This window comes from Salmo salar, chromosome ssa12, assembly GCF_905237065.1.
Source record: "Salmo salar chromosome ssa12, Ssal_v3.1, whole genome shotgun sequence".
In the NCBI taxonomy this organism is placed as follows: Eukaryota; Metazoa; Chordata; class Actinopteri; order Salmoniformes; family Salmonidae; genus Salmo; species Salmo salar.
Genome location: NC_059453.1, coordinates 81,333,807 through 81,353,218, shown reverse-complemented (window position 1 = coordinate 81,353,218; position 19,412 = coordinate 81,333,807).

The window sequence follows — 19,412 nt, the reverse complement described above, 5'->3', positions numbered from 1 at the left end:
TGGTTGATTTAAAAATACAGTATATATATCAAATACCTATTATTCACACTAATGTTGGGTTACTGTAATTAAAATATCCTGTGTATCCTGTCCGAGGGGTACCTCAGGTGGTGGGTAACTGGTGCAGTGAATCAGGCGCAGGACAGCAGAAATGAGTGTAGAAGGTATTTAATTCCACGACAGCACCAGTATACAGACAATACTCAAGGTGCGGAGAAATACCGGTCACTCGAAAATAACGGGCGTAAATACATAACCCGGCAAACATAATCAGCCGACAAGTACCGACATGAACAATCCTAATAAACACGCACACTAACATGTGGGAAACAGAGGGTTAAATAATGAACATGTAATTGGGGAATAGAAACCAGGTGTGTAGAAAACAAAGACAAAACAAATGGAAAATGAAAAGTGGATCGGCAATGGCTAGAAGACCGGTGTCATGACGTTGGCCTGTGGGTAAGGTTTATGACCCCCCCATAAATACCTTTCTCCCTTCCCTCTCTCTCTCTTTGTTAAACATAGAGAGTCTGGGAACATCAAACGGTGGGGGGAAAGGAACCATATTTCGGTAATCCAACCAGTGGAGAATATGCGTTGGTACTTAATGAATATGATGTCAGTTCAGTTGTCATCTGAGACATTCTTATTAATGATAGGATGACATAAACTGTATTGTGGAAAGTCTACACATTATAGTTATCAGATTCACATGGAATTGTTGTGCAATTTAAATGTTTAAATATGGAACTATTTGTGAAAAGATGAAATGTAATCTTAGCTTCCAAATGAGAGAATTGGGTTTTCATAAGGTTAGAGCTCTGCTCAATCAGTGGCCCACCCCTGTGAAGAGACATTGGTTATAAACTATGAAACACACCCTTCTCTCCCTCCACTATATAAGCCCTTGACGAAAATGTAACCTCCTGTTCCGTGTACGCGAGGACTGCAGCCTCTGCGTTAAAAGGGCAAATAACTTGCTGTTCCGAGTACGTGAGGCCTGCAGCCTCTGCGTTAAAAGGGCGAATAACTTGCTTTACCGGGTACATTAGGGCGACGGTCCGATGTCAGAAGGATTCAGATAATAAGCTGTTCAGAGGACGTGAGAACGACGGTTCCACGTTAAAAGGACTAACATGTCAACTACAGAACTAAGCCAACCTCAGCATGAGCTTTGGTTGTGAATCGTATGAACTTTGAACTCTTATTCACTACAGAAGTGATACCTCCTAGCCATTGAGTTAGCAGCGGCCGCTGTAAACGTGGGCTAGGAAAGGACGGCCAAAAGATCTCTTCTAACAAACAACACGACACTGCCAAGTATCCAGTTTACCACCAGAGACACTCTTAAAAGGACAAGGATGATCTCTGTTGGGCAACAGCATCTACGACCAACCTACCGAAGCGCAGCTCAGAGTAAATATTTATTGCATTTTCCTTTTCCAAATTGGCGGTTATTTAGAATGCATAAGATTCTGTATTTACAATAGCATTGCTGCCTACGGCCCGATAGAGACCTAGCTTCTCCCTTTGTTCCTCAGTCTTCCCGCTCTTTCACTCAAACTCAACCCCCTTTCCTTTGTGTAACCAGCCGTCATATCTGTTCCATCCACTAGGGACGTTTTCCTTTATGACATAATTTGTAATCAATGTATGATCCATTCGGTGTATATGCAATTCTGTGTGATTAGTTAGGCATTTAGTAAATATATAATTAAACCCAATTTTGTATTGCTGATTCAACTTGTTAGCCAGGGTTCGTGAAGATAACCAAGAATTTACAACTTTCATATGAGACTGAAATAAGGTGACGATTTGTCACGCCCTGACCATAGAGAGCCTTTTACTCTCTATGTTGGTTACGTCGGGGTGTGACTAGGGTGGGTAATCTAGGTTGTTCTATTTCTATGTTGGCCTGGTATGGTTCCCAATCAGAGGCAGCTGTTTATCGTTGTCTCTGATTGGGGATCATATTTCGGCAACCATTTCCCCACTGTGTTTTGTGGGATCTTGGTTTGTTTTTGTGTAGTTGCCTGTGAGCACTCCAGAACGTCACGTTTTGTTTGTTCTTGATTGCTTTTTTGTGCTGAAGTTTCACTTTATAATAAAGATGTGGAACGCAGCGAACGCTGTGCCTTGGTCCAGTTCTTACGACGACCGTGACACGATTAATATTGACTGCTATTGATGTAAAATATTACTAGGTCTTTAAGAGTTTATTCGGAAGACAACAGCTCTATGAACACTCTTTCGTGGTGCCCTGACTTTCTAGTTAATTACATTTACATGATTAGCTTAATAAGGTAATATTAATTACAGAGAAAGGATTTTATAGAATAGCATGTCATACCACTTAATCGGCATAGCCAAAGACACGACACCGGTGATATCGACTGCCGAACGCCGCCTGAACAATGAGAGGGACCAACTTCGGCGGAAGTCGTGACAGGGCACCATGTATTCTGTTTACATTTCTGGATTCCATAGTATTCCATCTGAGTTTTTCCTACAAGCCCTAATGTGAGTTACACTGAAAACACAGACATTTGAATATATTGACATACCTTGTCAATGTATTCTGGAAAATATGGTATGTCCAGTACTCAGGAACGTCTCAATACGTGAATACCTAAAGAAGAGGAGTTGTATTAAAATCTATGACAATGTCAGGAAAATAAAACTTGAATGACTTCAGCTTTAGATAAACGGAAACATCGCAATCCAAGCTGACTTGGAAGAGTTGCTTGTTATCTATCTTACTAGCCAGCCCAGTTATTTAATTTAGCTAGTTTGGCTGTTAGATTATTGACTATATAATTACTGCACAAGGTCAACGTTTGCAGTGTTGCCTTGAACATGTTGTAAATACGTGACGAACAAGAAGGTTTCTGCAAGGACAGGTGTAGCTAGAGAGCTAGGTGTAGTTAGCAAGCTAGCTACGTATTGTTCCTACCTGTCTCTGCCTGGGCAGCTTTCCTAGCAGGCAAACATTAAATTGCAGGGGTACATGTGTTCAGTTCTACTGTAATGATAGCTGACGATGCATTTTTTGGTAAGCTAGGTAGCTAATATGTTACATAGCTATTTCGGTTAATATAAAACTTACACAAAAATGACAAAAGTTAGAATCAGCACTGAAGTGAGTAAATGCACTGCTAACTTACTAGCTAGTAGCATGCCCACCACTAGCTAACTATACAGACATCACGGCCATTAAATAGCTAGCTTATCAATGTGAAAATATATAAAGTACTCTGGCAATATAGCTAGCTAAAGGCTTTTCGTACTTGAAGAATACTATTTAACGTTTTCCGCAAATATTTTTGACATTTCGGCGAAGAAATGTGTAGAGAGATCCAAACTACATTCCAAGTTATAATTTAGTACTTACCTGCCGCATGGCCATTCCAGAAGAGAAAGATGATGTCCGTTGAACTGTTCCAAGCACAATTGATGATCAGAACTAGATCTAGCATGTCAGCCCAAAATAATAACGATAATTTGAATATCACATTTTTAAGTTGTTGGTTGTTACTTAGAAATATTTGTTCAAATTTAGCAGCGTATTACCTTGGATTTTTATTTGCAAATGCCAGTCTTTTTCAACACATATAAACTCAGCAACAAAATAAACGTCCCTTTTTCAGGACCCTGTCTTTCAAAGATAATTCATAAAAATCCAAATAACCTCACAGATCTTCATTGTAAAGGGTTTAAACACTGTTTCCCATGATTGTTCAATGAACCATAAATAATTAATGAAGATGCGCCTGTGGAACGGTCGTTAGGACATTAACAGCTTACAGACGGTAGGCAATTAAGGTCAGATGTACGAAAACTTAGGACACCAAAGAGGCCTTTCTACTGACTCTGAAAAGCACCAAAGGAAAGATGCCCAGGGTCCTTGCTCATCTGTGTGAACATGCCTTAGGCATGATGCAAGGAGGCATGAGGACTGCAGATGTGGCCAGGGCAGTAAATTGCAATGTCTGTACTGTGAGACGCCTAAGACAGCGCTACAGGGAGTCAGGGCGGACAGCTGATCATCCACACAGTGGCAGACCACGTGTAACAACACCTGCACAGGAGCGGTACATCCAAACATCACACCTGCGGGACAGGCACAGGATGGCAACAACAAATCCCTGAGTTACACCAGGAACGTACAATGGAGGGTGAGGGCTAGGGCCATTCCCCCCAGAAATGTCCAGGTGTCATTAAGGTGTCATCAGCCGCCTGTGGTGAGGGCTAGGGCCATTCCCCCCAGAAATGTCCAGGTGTCATTAAGGTGTCATCAGCCGCCTGTGGTTGATATGCCTTTTCCACCCTAAACCTCACACTTTTAACAAAGCTCATCATGTTGAAACTTGTTTAACGTTGTATCTACGTTCATTATCCTCTGCCTCTTCTGCCTCCTCTTCTTCCTGTTTCTCCTCATCATCATCTGCATCATCCATCCTTGCATTTGTTTTCTGTTTTGTAAGTGGTTGATATCCCTAGCCGAGAAAGCAAGGCCTTTTCAGGACAAGGACAGGGTGAGTTCTCCTGAGCTGTGGAATTGAGTTTGTTTTTGCACTCGTCTTGAGTATATGACCAAAGCCACCATCTCCACTCCCATCTGGTCCCGCAAGTGAGAGCTTTGGCAAGTGAAGACTGTCAGGGGAGCAGGGCAGGTATTTACCTCTGATGTGTAACGCTACTAAAAGAGGATGCTGCTTTGGATGATATGATTCAGTAAGCAGATCCCCAAACCTTGGGTCTGCTGTGTAAAGAATGGATAACCCATTCATACTCAGAAGTCAAATATACTGCTCAAAAAAATAAAGGGAACATTGGGGCTAGGGGGCAGTATTGAGAATTTTGAAAAAATATGTGCCCATTTTTAACTGCCTCCTACACCAACTCAGAAGCTAGGATATGCATGTTATTAACATATTTGGATAGAAAACACTCTGAATTTTCTAAAACTTTTTGAATGGTGTCTGTAAGTATAACAAAACTCATATGGCAGGCAAAAACCTGAGAAAAATACAAGCAGGAAATGAAAATTTAGTGGCTGTACTATTTTCGAGTCATTGCTAATAGAACACACAGTGACAAAGGATTCATTTTGCACTTCCTACGGCTTCCACTAGATGTCAACGATCTTTATAAAGTTGTTTGAAGCGTCTATGATGAACAGAGACCGGATGACAAGGAAGGGAAGTTGACGTCCCTGGGATATCGTCACTTCATTATTGTGCGCACATGCGCGTTCATGTGAGATGAGACTTTGTATTTCAAACGTTTATCAAGACACAGGAGAGGTCCTGTTGAAATATTTATCCGTTTCACGTTCTCAAGGCCCTAAAGATTGATGCTAAACAACGTTTGACATGTTTGAACGAACGTAAATAGATTTTTTTTTTACTTTTCATCGTGACTTCCCCCCCCCGCCCTACATTTTGAGTAGCCTACTGAACGTGCTAACAACATGGAACAACTTGGAGTTATTTGGACATAAATTAGGAACTTTGTCGAAAGAAACAACATTTGTTGTGGACCTGGGATTCCTGGAAGTGCCTTCTGATGAAGATAATCAAAGGTAAGGGAATATTTACAATAGTATTATTGATATTAGATGGTTCCAAGATGGTGCTAACCTGTATAGCCTTGCCTATTGTTCTCAGCATAGCACCCGTTTATTGCAAAGTGTGATTTCCCAGTAAAGTAATTTTGAAATCTGGCAATGCGGTAGCATTTACGAGATGTTAATCTATAATTCTTTGAATGACAATATTATAATTTACCAATGTTTTCGAATAGTAATTTTGTAAATTGTAACGCTGATCACCGGAAGCATTTGAGAGAAAAAAAATTCTGAATTTCACCGCCACTGTAAAATGCTGTTTTTGGATATAAATATGAACTTGATGGAATAAAAAATGCATGAATTGCCTAACATAATGTCCTAGGAGTGTCATCTGATGAAGATTGTCAAAGGTTAGTGCATAATTTTAGCTGGTTTTCTGCTTTGGGTGACGCCTGTCTTTGAATTGACAAAACATTACACACAGCTATTTTCAATGTACTCTCCTAACATAACCTAACTTTATCCTTTCGCCGTAAAGCCTCTTTGAAATCGGACAATGTGGTTGGATTTAGGAGATGTTTATCTTTCAAATGGTGAAAAATAGTTGATTGTTTGAGAAATTGAAATTATTAGATTCTTGCCGTTTTGAATTTCCCGCCATGGTATCTTGTCAATAAATCCCGGTACCGGGATCAGAGCGCGAAGGGGTCCCCAACATCCTAGATCTGAATGAAAGAAATAATCTTATTAAATACTTTTTTCTTTACATAGTTGAATGTGCTGACAACAAAATCACACAAAAATAATCAATGGAAATCCAATTTATCAACCCATGGAGGTCTGGATTTGGAGTCACACTCAAAATTAACCTCTCTAGGGTAGGTGGCACCAAATCGTCCCACCTACGTAACAGCCAGTGTAATCCCGTGGCGCGTTATTCAAAAACCTCAAAAATGCAAACATTTTTCAAACATATGACTATTTTACACCATTTTAAAGACAAGACTCTCGTTAATCTAACCACACTGCCCGATTTCAAAAAGGCTTTACAACGAAAGCAAAACATTAGATTATGTCAGCAGAGTACCCAGCCAGAAATAATCAGACACCCATTTTTCAAGCTAGCATATAATGTCACATAAACCCAAACCACAGCTAAATGCAGCACTAACCTTTGATGATCTTCATCAGATGACAACCCTAGGACATTATGTTATACAATACATGCATGTTTTGTTCAATCAAGTTCATATTTATATCAAAAACCAGCTTTTTACATTAGCATGTGACTAGCATGTGACTAGCATTCCCACCGAACACTGCCGGTGAATTTACTAAATTACTCACGATAAACGTTCACAAAAAGCATAACAATTATTTTAAGAATTATAGATACAGAACTCCTCTATGCACTCGATATGTCCGATTTTAAAATAGCTTTTCGGTGAAAGCACATTTTGCAATATTCTCAGTAGATAGCCCGGCATCACAGGGCTAGCTATTTAGACACCCAGCAGGTTTAGCACTCACCAAAGTCAGATTTACTATAAGAAAAATGTTATTACCTTTGCTGTCTTCGTCAGAATGCACTCCCAGGACTTCTACTTCAATAACAAATGTTGGTTTGGTTCAAAATAATCCATAGTTATATCCAAACAGCGGCGTTTTGTTCGTGCGTTCAAGACACTATCCGAAAGGGTAAATTAGGGTGACGAGCATGGCGCAATTCGTGACAAAAAAAATTGAAATATTCCATTACCGTACTTCGAAGCATGTCAACCGCTGTTTAAAATCAATTTTTATGACATTTTTCTCATAAAAAAGCGATAATATTCCGACCGGGAATCTGCGTTTAGGTAAACAGACGAAAGAAAATAAAGCATTCGGTCGACTCGGGCACGCGCATAAGCCCATAGTACTCTGATCGGCCACTTGCCAAAAGCGATAATGTGTTTCAGCCAGAGGCTGCCTCGATATCGTTCAGCTTTTTCCCGGGCTCTGAGAGCCTATGGGAGCCATAGGAAGTGTCACGTTAGAGCAAAGATCCTCAGTCTTCAATAAAAAGAGCCAAGATGAAACATAACATGTCAGACAGGCCACATCCTGCATGGAATCTTCTCAGGTTTTGGCCTGCCATTTGAGTTCTGTTGTACTCACAGACACCATTCAAACCGTTTTAGAAACTTTAGGGTGTTTTCTATCCAAAGCCAATAATTATATGCATATTCTAGTTACTGGGCAGGGGTAGTAACCAGATTAAATCGGGTACGTTTTTTATCCGGCCGTGTCAATACTGCCCCCTAGCCCTAACAGGTTAAAGTGGAAAACCACACTACAGTCTGATCCAACTTTGATCTAATGTCCTTAAAACAAGTCAAAATGAGGCTCAGTAGTGTGTGTGGCCTCCACGTGCCTGTATGACCTCCCTACAACGCCTGGGCATGCTCCTGATGAGGTGGCGGATGGTCTCCTGAGGGATCTCCTCCCAGACCTGGACTAAAGCATCCTCCAACTCCTGGACAGTCTGTGGTGCAATGTGGCGTTGGTGGATGGAGCGAGACATGATGTCCCAGATGTGCTCAATTGGATTCAGGTCTGGGGAACGGGCGGGCCAGTCCATAGCATCAATGCCTTCCTCTTGCAGGAACTGCTGACACACTCCAGCCACATGAGGTCTAGCATTGTCTTGCATTAGGAGGAACCCAGGGCCAACCGCACCAGCATATGGTCTCACAAGGGGTCTGAGGATCTCATCTCGGTACCTAATGGCAGTCAGGCTACCTCTGGCGAGCACATGGAGGGCTGTGCGGCCCCCCAAAGAAATGCCACCCCACACCATGACTGACCCACCGCCAAACCGGTCATGCTGGAGGATGTTGCAGGCAGCAGAACGTTCTCCACGGCATCTCCAGACTCTGTCACGTCTGTCACATGTGCTCAGTGTGAACCTGCTTTCATCTGTGAAGAGCACAGGGCGCCAGTGGCGAATTTGCCAATCTTGGTGTTCTCTGGCAAATGCCAAATGTCCTGCACTGTGTTGGGCTGTAAGCACAACCCCCATCTGTGGACGTCGGGCTCTCATACCACCCTCATGGAGTCTGTTTCTGACTGTTTGAGCAGTGCAAGCTAACTAGCTAACTTGCCATACATGTTTAATGCTTTTCGACCTGTCCCCAAATTAATGTCATTGGTTCAGTTTGTTTTGATATTTTAACCTGCGTGTCGTGATCGCGTTTGGTGTAGGGGGACAAAATAAATGTATGCAAGATAGCGCACGATGGCGCATGCGCACAGCCGGTTTGGGTATGTAAACTTCTGACCCACTGGAATTGTGATACAGTGAATTATGAGTGAAATAATCTGTCTGTAAACAATTGTTGGAAAAATTACTTCTGTCATGCACAAAGTAGATGTCCTAACCGACTTGCCAAAACTATAGTTTGTTGACAAGAAATGTGTTGAGTGGTTGAAAAACTAGTTTTAATGACACCAACTTAACTGTATGTAAACTTCAGACTTCAACTGTATATACTGTATTCTATCCTATTCTACTGTATCTCTGACATTGCTCGTCCAAATATTTATATATTCTTAATTGCATTCCTTTACTTTAGATTATGTGTAATGTTAGATATTACTGCACTGTTGGAGCTAGAAACACAAGCATTTCGCTACACCTGCAATATCATCTGAAAATACACGTATATGTGACAAATAATTTGGTTTGATTTGTACACAAGGCCATGTCCAAGGAATGTAGCCAATTCACACCTGCTTAGAGACTCACTCTGCAGAGAGCTCACTGCCTCGCAAGGTTGAGGAGACGAGTGCTCCAAGCTCACAGCCTGCTAGTACAGCGCTTAAAGGAAAATAAAAGAGAGCATGATGGGTTTTCTGTGCTGTTAAAATGCCTTTCTTTACCAATGCATGTAAACTGTGTACCGTAAATATACATATAGCACTCAATCCCCTTCTCTCTAAACCCCATGGTGTGCGTCCATGTTTACATACAGCACATTTTACTTCACTTGTGCCTTCCTGTATTATACTTATGCTAAAATGTTAATCTATTCTGAAGAGCCATTTACTTTGTTCGTATTATTTTCTTTTCTTATTTCTTATTGTTGTTGCATTGTCGAGAAGGAACCTGCAAGTAAGTCTTTCGTCGGACGGTGTACCATGTACATCCTGTACATACAACTAATAAAACTTGAAACTTGGAACTTTGCACTTTTCCCCTTTTCTCTCTGCACACACTATACTCTTTCAAATAAATTATAATTCTTATATAAGCCATAACGACTCCCTCAGATAGTGAAACAGGAAGACTAGTGAACTAGAACACCTACTGCCTTTCTCACACTTTAGCATGTCTCTCTAATCCTCTAGATGCTGTAGTAGACTGGTGTGCAGAGGGATAGGACTGCAGTGTTCAAGGGTTGAAGGGGTTACAGTGACATACACCTCACAATCCTGCTTGTTTAATAACGCTGACATGATCACGTTGATGAATATCATTGTAACGATGTGCGCTGAGAGTTGGGTAGCAAGTTCAGAGAGTGAGTGTTTTAATAAATGCAACATAAAACAAAACAAGAAAAACAAACAGACTAAACACTGGAACAGAAACAATAACACATGGGGAAGGAACCAAAGGGAGTGACATATATAGGGAAGGTAATCAGAGAGGTGATGGAGTCCAGGTGAGTGATGACGCGCAGGTGCGCATAACGATGGTGACAGGTGACGAGCAGCCTGGTGACCTAGAGGCCGGAGAGGGAGCACACGTGACAATCATCATGCACCAGTTTGTTTGGGAACCACTTTACATTGCAAAGTGCATGTGTTCTTTAATTTGTCATCAACGTTAAGTTCAGTAAAATATTACGGAATTGAAATGTTGAAATCATAAAAACAAAAATGTGGTTTTAAATGGGCTGGCATTATCTCTGGGTTTGTATTAATATTTTTCTACTTCTTAATTGTAACAGGTTTTAATAAGTGATAAGGATAAAAAGTGCCAAGATTACTTAGTATCTCATTTACTTCGCCCGTGTAGAGATCTTCTAGAAAATGTGTGGTGACACTTAGGCTTCATCATGGAACTTTTGATTATTTCCTCCATCCTGTTTTGAACAGTCTCGGGTGTCCCTTTGCAAAAGGAATCATCTGTTTCTAATATTCCACACTTGGAAACCTTTGTAACTAATGCATTATGTTAGTCCATTTGCCAGAATGCTGAGAGCTTTACGCAAGATTTACGGCAGATCACAGTCTGAAGATAATACCTTATTTTTCAGGTAGATTTATCCCCTCTCTCAATTCAATAGAAACCAGCTTTGCATTTCATTTAACCAATGACATTCATCCTTTTGACTTAAACTCTCTTGCCATCACCATAGAAACTTTGGAAAGACACAGCAAATACCACCTCATATTTCTATATTTTTTTTCAAAGCTGTACTGACTCACAATGATGTGAAGAACCTTGAATCAGCAGTGGTCAACCCTTTACATACTGCAAACCTGAATATAGAAACAAAGGACTATGCATAGTGAAGCCCTATTTCAAATCCCCGTGATAAGACGCCTGTACAGACTGAATTAGCTACTGTGTGTTTGGCTACAGATTAAGGTCAGATTTTGTTCTCAGACCTTGACTCTGTTCATAATAAATGGGGATTACCCTTCTTGTGTAGTTGTGCTTTGGTGCTTATCCTTCCAGGTTCCTCTCTGACCCAAATCCTTTCTCTCCACCTCCCAAAGAGTTTTCACTCCATTCTGAAGTCTGCTATGTGAGCAACAGCTCTGCTCTCTATCCTCTGAGGGAACATGCATCATAAACATGCATAATAAACATGGCAAAGCTCATAGTCGAATTGCTGTCAAAGTAGTACTATACACTGGGATTACAAAACATTAAGGACACCTGCTATTTCCATGACATAGACTGACCAGGTGAAAGCTATGTTCCCCTGTTGATGTCAATTGTTAAATCCACTTCAATCAGTGTAGATGAAGGGGAGGAGACAGGTTAAATAAGGATTTTTAAGCCTTGAGACAATTGAGACATGAATGGGCAGACAAAAGATTGAAGTGGCTTTGAATGGGGTATGGTAGTAGGTACCAGGAGCACTGGTCTGAGTGTGTCTAGAACTCCAACGCTGCTGGGTTTTTAATACTCAACAGTTTCCCATGTGTATCAAGAATGGTCCACCACCCAAAGCACACCCAGACAACTTGACACAACTGTGGGAAGCATTGGAGTCAACATGGGCCAGCATCCCTGTGGAACACTTTCAACACCTTGTAGAGTCCCTGCCCTGACAAATTGAGTCTGTTCTGAGGGAAAAAGGGGTTGCAACTCAGTATTAGGAAGGTGCTCCTAATGTTTTGTACACAGTGTGTAGACAAATGCTGTGTGCTGATAACCATGGTCTGCATGACATGTCACTAGGACTGTCCTAATGTTTGGTATACTCGGTGTATGTATAGACTGCACTTTATTTTTGAGGCAATAAAGAATTCCATACATTGACAAACACATTTCATCATACTCATTTGAGGCCCAAAGTCGTCATGTGAGAACATTACCAATCCAATTCCTACATGTTTTTGCCTCAGATTATATTGTGACAGTTGAGCTGCTGTTCACTGTCATAACACATGGAGAGGGGCTGGGTGGTTGTTTAGTTCTCTCACCATCTGTCATCAGCATCTTCTGGAAGACAAGTGTGGCCTTGCTTTGCCTGTTACCAGTTTGGACCCCTCCCTCCCAATGCAGGTCCAATAAACATGTTCACAAGGTCACCCTAATACCCGTACTAACATGTTTAGCCAACTGTTCCCTAACAGGGAACCCTATGAACATTTTGTCCAGCCATAGACATAGTAGTTTTCTTACCAGAGAAGGAACTGTCAGGAACAGCATTATAGGAATGTCACTAACTGTCATGTCCTGACCCTTATAAGATGTCATTTTCTATAGTAGAGTAGGTCAGGGCGTGACAGGGGGTGTTTTTGGGTGGTTTTATGTTTCTATGTGGGTTTCTATGTTTCTATTTCTATGTTGGGGTTGTTGGGATGATCTCCAATTAGAGGCAGCCAGTTCTCGTTGTCTCTAATTGGAGATCATATTTATGTAGGGGGTTTTTCCACTTGTTTGTGGGTTGTTAATTTTTGAGTAGTGTTATTTTCTCTGCGTCACGGTTTGTTGTTTTGTTGTTACAAGTATTTTGGTGTGTTGCAAATGTTTAACGGAATAAATAAATATGTGGAACTACAACCATGCTGCGCGTTGGTCCGATCCTTTGAACAGCTGTGACAGAACAACCCACCACAAAAGGACCAAGTAGCGTGGTAGGGATCAGCTGGAGGAATGGACTTGGGAGGAGATTTTGGATGGGAAAGGACCCTGGAGGCAGGCTGGGGAGTATCGTTGCCCGAGGGAGGAAATTGAAGCAGCAAAAAGGGAGCAACGATACTATGAGGCGCTATATCCACCAAGAGGCAAGGTTGAGAGGCAGCCCCCCCAACAAAAAAAATTTGGGGGGGCATACGGGGAGTTTGGCAATGTCAGAGGGGAGACCTGAGCCAACTTCCCGTGCTTACTGTGGAGAGCTGTGGAGTGAACCGGAGCCAGTTTGGAGTCGAGCGTGGAGTTCGACGCAAGATTCCGGAGAGAGGTGCTGGCGTTAAGAGCGCTGCGGAGTGGGCGTGCTGAGGAGCAAATGGATGAACGAGCATTGGGTTATGGTGTGATGCGCACTATATCGCCCATACGCACTCACAGCCCGGTGCGCTCGGTGCAAGCTCCTCACCGGTGTCGGGTTAAGATGGGCATTCAGCCAGGAAGGAGTAGGCCTGCTCAGCATGCCTGGTCTCCAGTTCACCTCCATAGCCCAGTACGTCCTGTGCCTACTTCCCGCACTCACCCTGAGGTGCGTTTTACCAGTCTGGCGCCACCTAGGCCAGTTCCACGCATCAGCCCTCCAGTGCGCATGCCCAGCCCGGAGTGTCCTGTTCCTGCTCCCTGCACTCATCCTGAGGTGCGTGTTACCAGTCTGGCGCCACCTAGGCCAGTCCCACGCATCAGACCTCCAGTGCACATGCCCAGTCCGGAGTGTCTTGTTCCTGCTCCCTGCACTCGTCCTGAGGTGCGTGTTACCAGTCTGGTGCCACCCATGCCAGTCCCACGCATCAGGATTCCAGTGCACATTCCCAGTCCAGAGCTTCCGGCGACAGTTCCCCATCCAGAGCTCCCGGCGACAGTTCCCCGTCCAGAGCTCCCGGCGACAGTTCCCCGTCCAGAGCTCCCGGCGACAGTTCCCCGTCCAGAGCTCCCGGCGACAGTTCCCAGTCCAGAGCTCCCGGCGACAGTTCACCGTCCAGAGCTTCCGGCGACAGTTCCCCGTCCAGAGCCTCCGGCGACAGTTCCCAGTCCAGAGCTTCCAGCGACGTTTTTCAGTCCGGAACCTACTGAGACGGCCTACAGTCCGGAACCTACTGGGACGGCCTACAGTCCGGAACCTACTGAGACGGCCTACAGTCCGGAACCTACTGAAACGGACCTCAGCCCGGAGCCTCCAGCGACGCTCCCAAGTCTGGAGCCTCCAGCGACGCTCCTCAGTATGGCGCCTCCAGCGATGCTCCCCAGTCCGAAGCCTCCAGCGACGCTCCCCAGTCCGGAGCCTCCAGCGACGCTCCTCAGTCCGGAGCCTCCAAGGACGCTTCCCAGTCCGGAGCCTCCAGCGACGCTCCCCAGTCCGGAGCCTCCAGCGACGCTCCCCAGTCCGGAGCCTCCAGCGGCGGTCCGCAGCCCGGAGCCTTCAGCGGCGGTCCCGCAGCCCGGAGCCTTCAGCGGCAGTCCGCAGCCGGAGCCTTCAGCGGCGGTCCGCAGCCCGGAGCCTTCAGCGGCGGTCCGCAGCCCGGAGCCTTCAGCGGCGGTCCGCAGCCCGGAGTCTTCAGCTGCGGCCTGCAGCCCGGATCCTCCAGCGACGGCCTGTAGCCCAGAACCTCCAGCGGCGGTCTGCAGCACAGAGCTTCCGGTAATGATCTACAGTCCGGTGTTACAGAAGCGGAGGGATCTGCGGGCGGATCGGGGGTTATGCCCTGAACCTGAGCCACCTCCGCTGCTGGAGGATCTGAGGGATAGTAAGGTTTTGGGTTTAGCACTAGACATTTGTCACCCTCCCTACCCTCCCTTTGTGTTTTGTGGTTGTTTTATTTTTTTATTTTTTTTTTGCATTCGGTGTCTGCACCTTTGGGGAGGGGGGGGGTACTGTCACGTCCTGACCCTTGTAAGATGTCATTTTCTATAGTAGAGTAGGTCAGGGCGTGACAGGGGGTGTTTTTGGATGGTTTTCTGCTTCTGTTTCTATGTGGGTTTCTAGGTTTCTATTTCTATGTTGGGGTTGTTGGGATGATCTCCAATTAGAGGCAGCCGGTTCTCGTTGTCTCTAATTGGAGATCATATTTATGTAGGGGGTTTTTCCACTTGTGTTTGTGAGTTGTTAATTTTTGAGTAGTGTTATTTTCTCTGCGTCACGGTTTGTTGTTTTGTTGTTACAAGTATTTTGGTGTGTTGCAAACGTTTCACGGAATAAATAAATATGTGGAACTACAACCATGCTGTGCATTGGTCCGATCCTTTGAACAGCCGTGACAGTAATTAACTAAACAAAATGAATGTACTGGACAGTATGCCATTTTAGCAAGGTTTGCAAAGTTTGCATTACACACAAGTTGACCATGAAAAAAATCAGTATGAACAAAGGGAACTGAAAGATTGAGATGTAAGTATTTATTTTAGAAAGTACACCATGTTACAGTACAACGCCACATGAAAAACACATCCCCAAAAAGCAATAACTCATCTTCACAGTCTCCACATGGCTCTCGTTTTTCTGACCTATCAAAAAAAGTCTGGTGATGGTTACTATGGCCTGGCTCCAAAGCCTCACAGAACACCCTCATCACACGACTAAAACTCACATTACTTTAGCTTTACTAGTGTAACAGTATAGCTTCCGTCCCTCTCCTCGCCCTGAACCAGGGACCCTCTGCACACATCGACAACAGCCACCCTCGAAGCATTGTTACCCATCGCTCCACAAAAGCCACGGCCCTTGCAGAGCAAGGGGAACCACTACTTCAAGGTCTCAGAGCGAGTGATGCCACCGATTGAAAAGCTATTAGCGCGCACCACCGCTAATTAGCTAGCCATTTCACATCGGTTACACTCACCCCCCTTTTGACCTCCTCCTTTTCCGGAGCAACCAGTGATCCAGGTCAACAGCATCAATGTAACAGTATTGCTTCCATCCCTCTCCTCGCACCTACCTGGGCTCGAACCAGGGACCCTCTGCACACAACGACAACAGCCACCCTCGAAGCATCGTTACCCATCGCTCCACAAAAGCCACGGCCCTTGCAGAGCAAGGGGAACAACTACTTCAAGGTCTCAGAGCGTGTGACGTCACCAATTGAAATGCTATTAGCGCGCACCACTGCTATCGAGCTAGCCATTTCACATCGGTTACACTCACCCCCCTTTTCCGCAGAAACCAGTCATCCGGGTCAACAGCATCAATGTGACAGTATAGCTTCCGTTCCTCTCCTCGCCCCGAAACAGGGACCCTCTGCACACATCAACAACTGCCTCCCATGAAGCATCGTTACCCATCGCTCCACAAAAGCCGCGACCCTTGCAGAGCAAGGGGGAACAACTACTTCAAGGTCTCAGAGTGAGTGACGTCAGCGCGATTGAAACGCTATTAGCGCGCACCACCGCTAACTAGCTAGCCATTTCACATCAGTTACACTAGCTACAATAGAATAGAGTGAGAGGATTCAGTGATGAAGTCCAACAGCATTCTATCGATGTCACACACTATGTGTATTGAAATATGCACTTTGTTATCAAATGAAAAGAGCTCAGTTCTTATTTTTACATCTGTGCAAAACTATTCACAAAATTTACCCTCCTACGATGACACATATAGCTAGCTTCCTGCAATTCTATACATTTTGACATTGGGCAGAGAGAAAATATAGCAGTTTTACAGCTACTTAATCTCATGTTATTCTACACACTTTGCAATGGAACAGTGAGATACATTTGCATTTTTATAGCTAATTTCATGCATTTCTACACATTTTGCCATGAGGCTGAGAGAAAACGTTGCAGTTTAACAGCTAATTTCCAGTAATTCTAAACATTTTTGCCATGGTTTATGACGTGCTCATATGCTATCTGGGGAGGGGAGGCAAGTCGGGGAATGTTTTATTTATTTATTTATTTATTTATTTATTTTCACCTTTATTCAACCAGGTAGGCTAGTTGAGAACAACTGTGAACTGGCCAAGATAAAGCAAAGCAGTTCAACACATACAACAACACAGAGTTACACTTGGAATAAACAAACACAGTCAATAATACAGTAGGAAAAACAGTCTATATTCAGTGTGTGCAAATTAGTTAGGATAAGGGACGTAAGGAAATAAATAGGCCATTGTGGCGAAGTAATTACAATATAGAAATTAAACACTGGAATGGTACATGTGCAGAAGATGAATGTGCAAGAAGAGATACTGGGCTGCAAAGGAGCAAGATAAATAAATACAGTATGGGGATGAGGTAGTTGGATGGGCTATTTACAGAATGGGCTATGTATAGGCGCAGTGATCTGTGAGCTGCTCTGACAGCTGGTGCTTAAAGCTAGTGAGGGAGATATGAGTCTCCAGCTTCAGTGATTTTTGCAGTTCGTTCCAGTCATTGGCAGCAGAGAACTGGAAGGAAAGGCAGCCAAAAGAAGAATTGGCTTTGGGGGTGACCAGTGAGATATACCTGCTGGAGCGTGTGCTACGGGTGGGTGCTGCTACGGTGACCAGTGAGTTGAGATAAGCCGGTGCTTTACCTAGCAGAGACTTGCAGATGACAAGGAGCCAGTGGATTTGGCGGCGAGTATGACGCGAGGGCCAGCCAATGAGAGCGTACAGGTCGCAGTGGTGGGTAGTATATGGGGCTTTGGTGTCAAAACGGATGGCACTGTGATAGACTGCATCAAATTTGTTGAGTAGAGTGTTGGAGGCTATTTTGTAAATGACATCGCCAAAGTCGAGGATCGGTAGGATGGTCAGTTTTACGAGGGTATGTTTGGAAGCATGAGTGAAGTATGCTTTCTTGCGAAATAGGAAGCCAATTCTAGATTTAATTTTGGATTGGAGATGCTTAATGTGAGTCTGGAAGGAGAGTTTACAGTCTAACCAGACACCTAGGTATTTGTAGTTGTCCACATATTCTAAGTCAGAACCGTCCAGAGTAGTGATGCTGGACGGGCGGGCAGGTGCGGGCAGCGATCGTTTGAATAGCATGCATTTAGTTTTACTTGCATTTAAGAGCAGTTGGAGGCCACGGAAGGAGAGTTGTATGGTATACAAGTATACAGAACGGTGTCGTCTGCGTAGAGGTGAATCAGAGAATCACCAGCAGCAAGAGCGACATCATTGATGTATACACAGAAGAGAGTCAGCCCGAGAATTGAACCATGTGGCACCACCATAAAAACTGCCAAAGGTCCGGATAACAGGCCCTCCGATTTGACACACTGAACTCTATCAGAGAAGTAGTTGGTGAACCAGGCGAGGCAATCATTTGAGAAATCAAGGCTGTTGAGTCTGCCGATAAGAACGTGGTAATTGGCCGAGTCGAAAGCCTTGGCCAGGTCGATGAATATGGCTGCACAGTAATGTATCTTATCGATGGCGGTTATGATATTGTTTCGGACCTTGAGCGTGTCTGAGGTGCACCCATGACCAGCTCTGAAACCAGATTGCATAGCGGAGAAGGATACGGTGGGATTCGAAATGGTCGGTAATCTGTTTGTTAACTTGGCTTTCGAAGACCTTAGAAAGGCAGGGTAGGATAGATATAGGTCTATAGCAGTTTGGGTCTAGAGTGTCTCCCCCTTTGAAGAGGGGGATGACCGCGGCAGCTTTCCAATCTTTGGGAATCTCAGATGATACAAAAGAGAGGTTGGACAGGCTAGTAATAGGGGTTGCAACAATTTTGGGCAGATAATTTTAGAAAGAGAGGGTCCAGATTGTCTAGCCCAGCTGATTTGTAGGGGTCCAGATTTTGCAGCACTTTCAGAACATCAGCTATCTGGATTTGGGTGAAGGAGAAATGTGGGAGGCTTGGGCGAGTTGCTGTGGGGAGTGCAGGGCTGTTGATCTGGGTAGGGGTAGCCAGGTGGAAAGCATGGCCAGCCATAGAAAAATGCTTATTGAAATTCTCAATTATAGTGGATTTATTGGTGGTGACAGTGTTTCCTAGCCTCAGTGCAGTGGGCAGCTGGGAGGAGGTGCTCTTATTCTCCATGGACTTTATAGTGTCCCAAAACTTTTTTGAATTTGTGCTACAGGATGCAAATTTCTGCTTGAAAAAGCTAGCCTTAGCTTTCCTAACTGCCTGTGTATACTGGTTCCTAACTTCCCTGAAAAGTTGCATATCACGGGGGCTAGTCGATGCTAATGCAGAACGCCACAGGATGTTTTTGTGCTGGTCAAGGGCAGTCAGGTCTGGAGAGAACCAATGGCTGTATCTGTTCCTGGTTAAAAAAAAATTGGAATGGTCATGCTTATTTAAGATGGTGAGGAAGGCACTTTTAAAGAATAACCATCATGCCAGTATGTGTATGCCAGTATGTGTATTGCCTTTGCCTTTGAATGGGTCTCATGCAAAAGTTTGGGTATCAAATTAAATCAAATTTTATTTGTCACATGCGCTGGATACACCAGTGAAATGCTTACTTACAAGCCCTTATTAACCAACAAT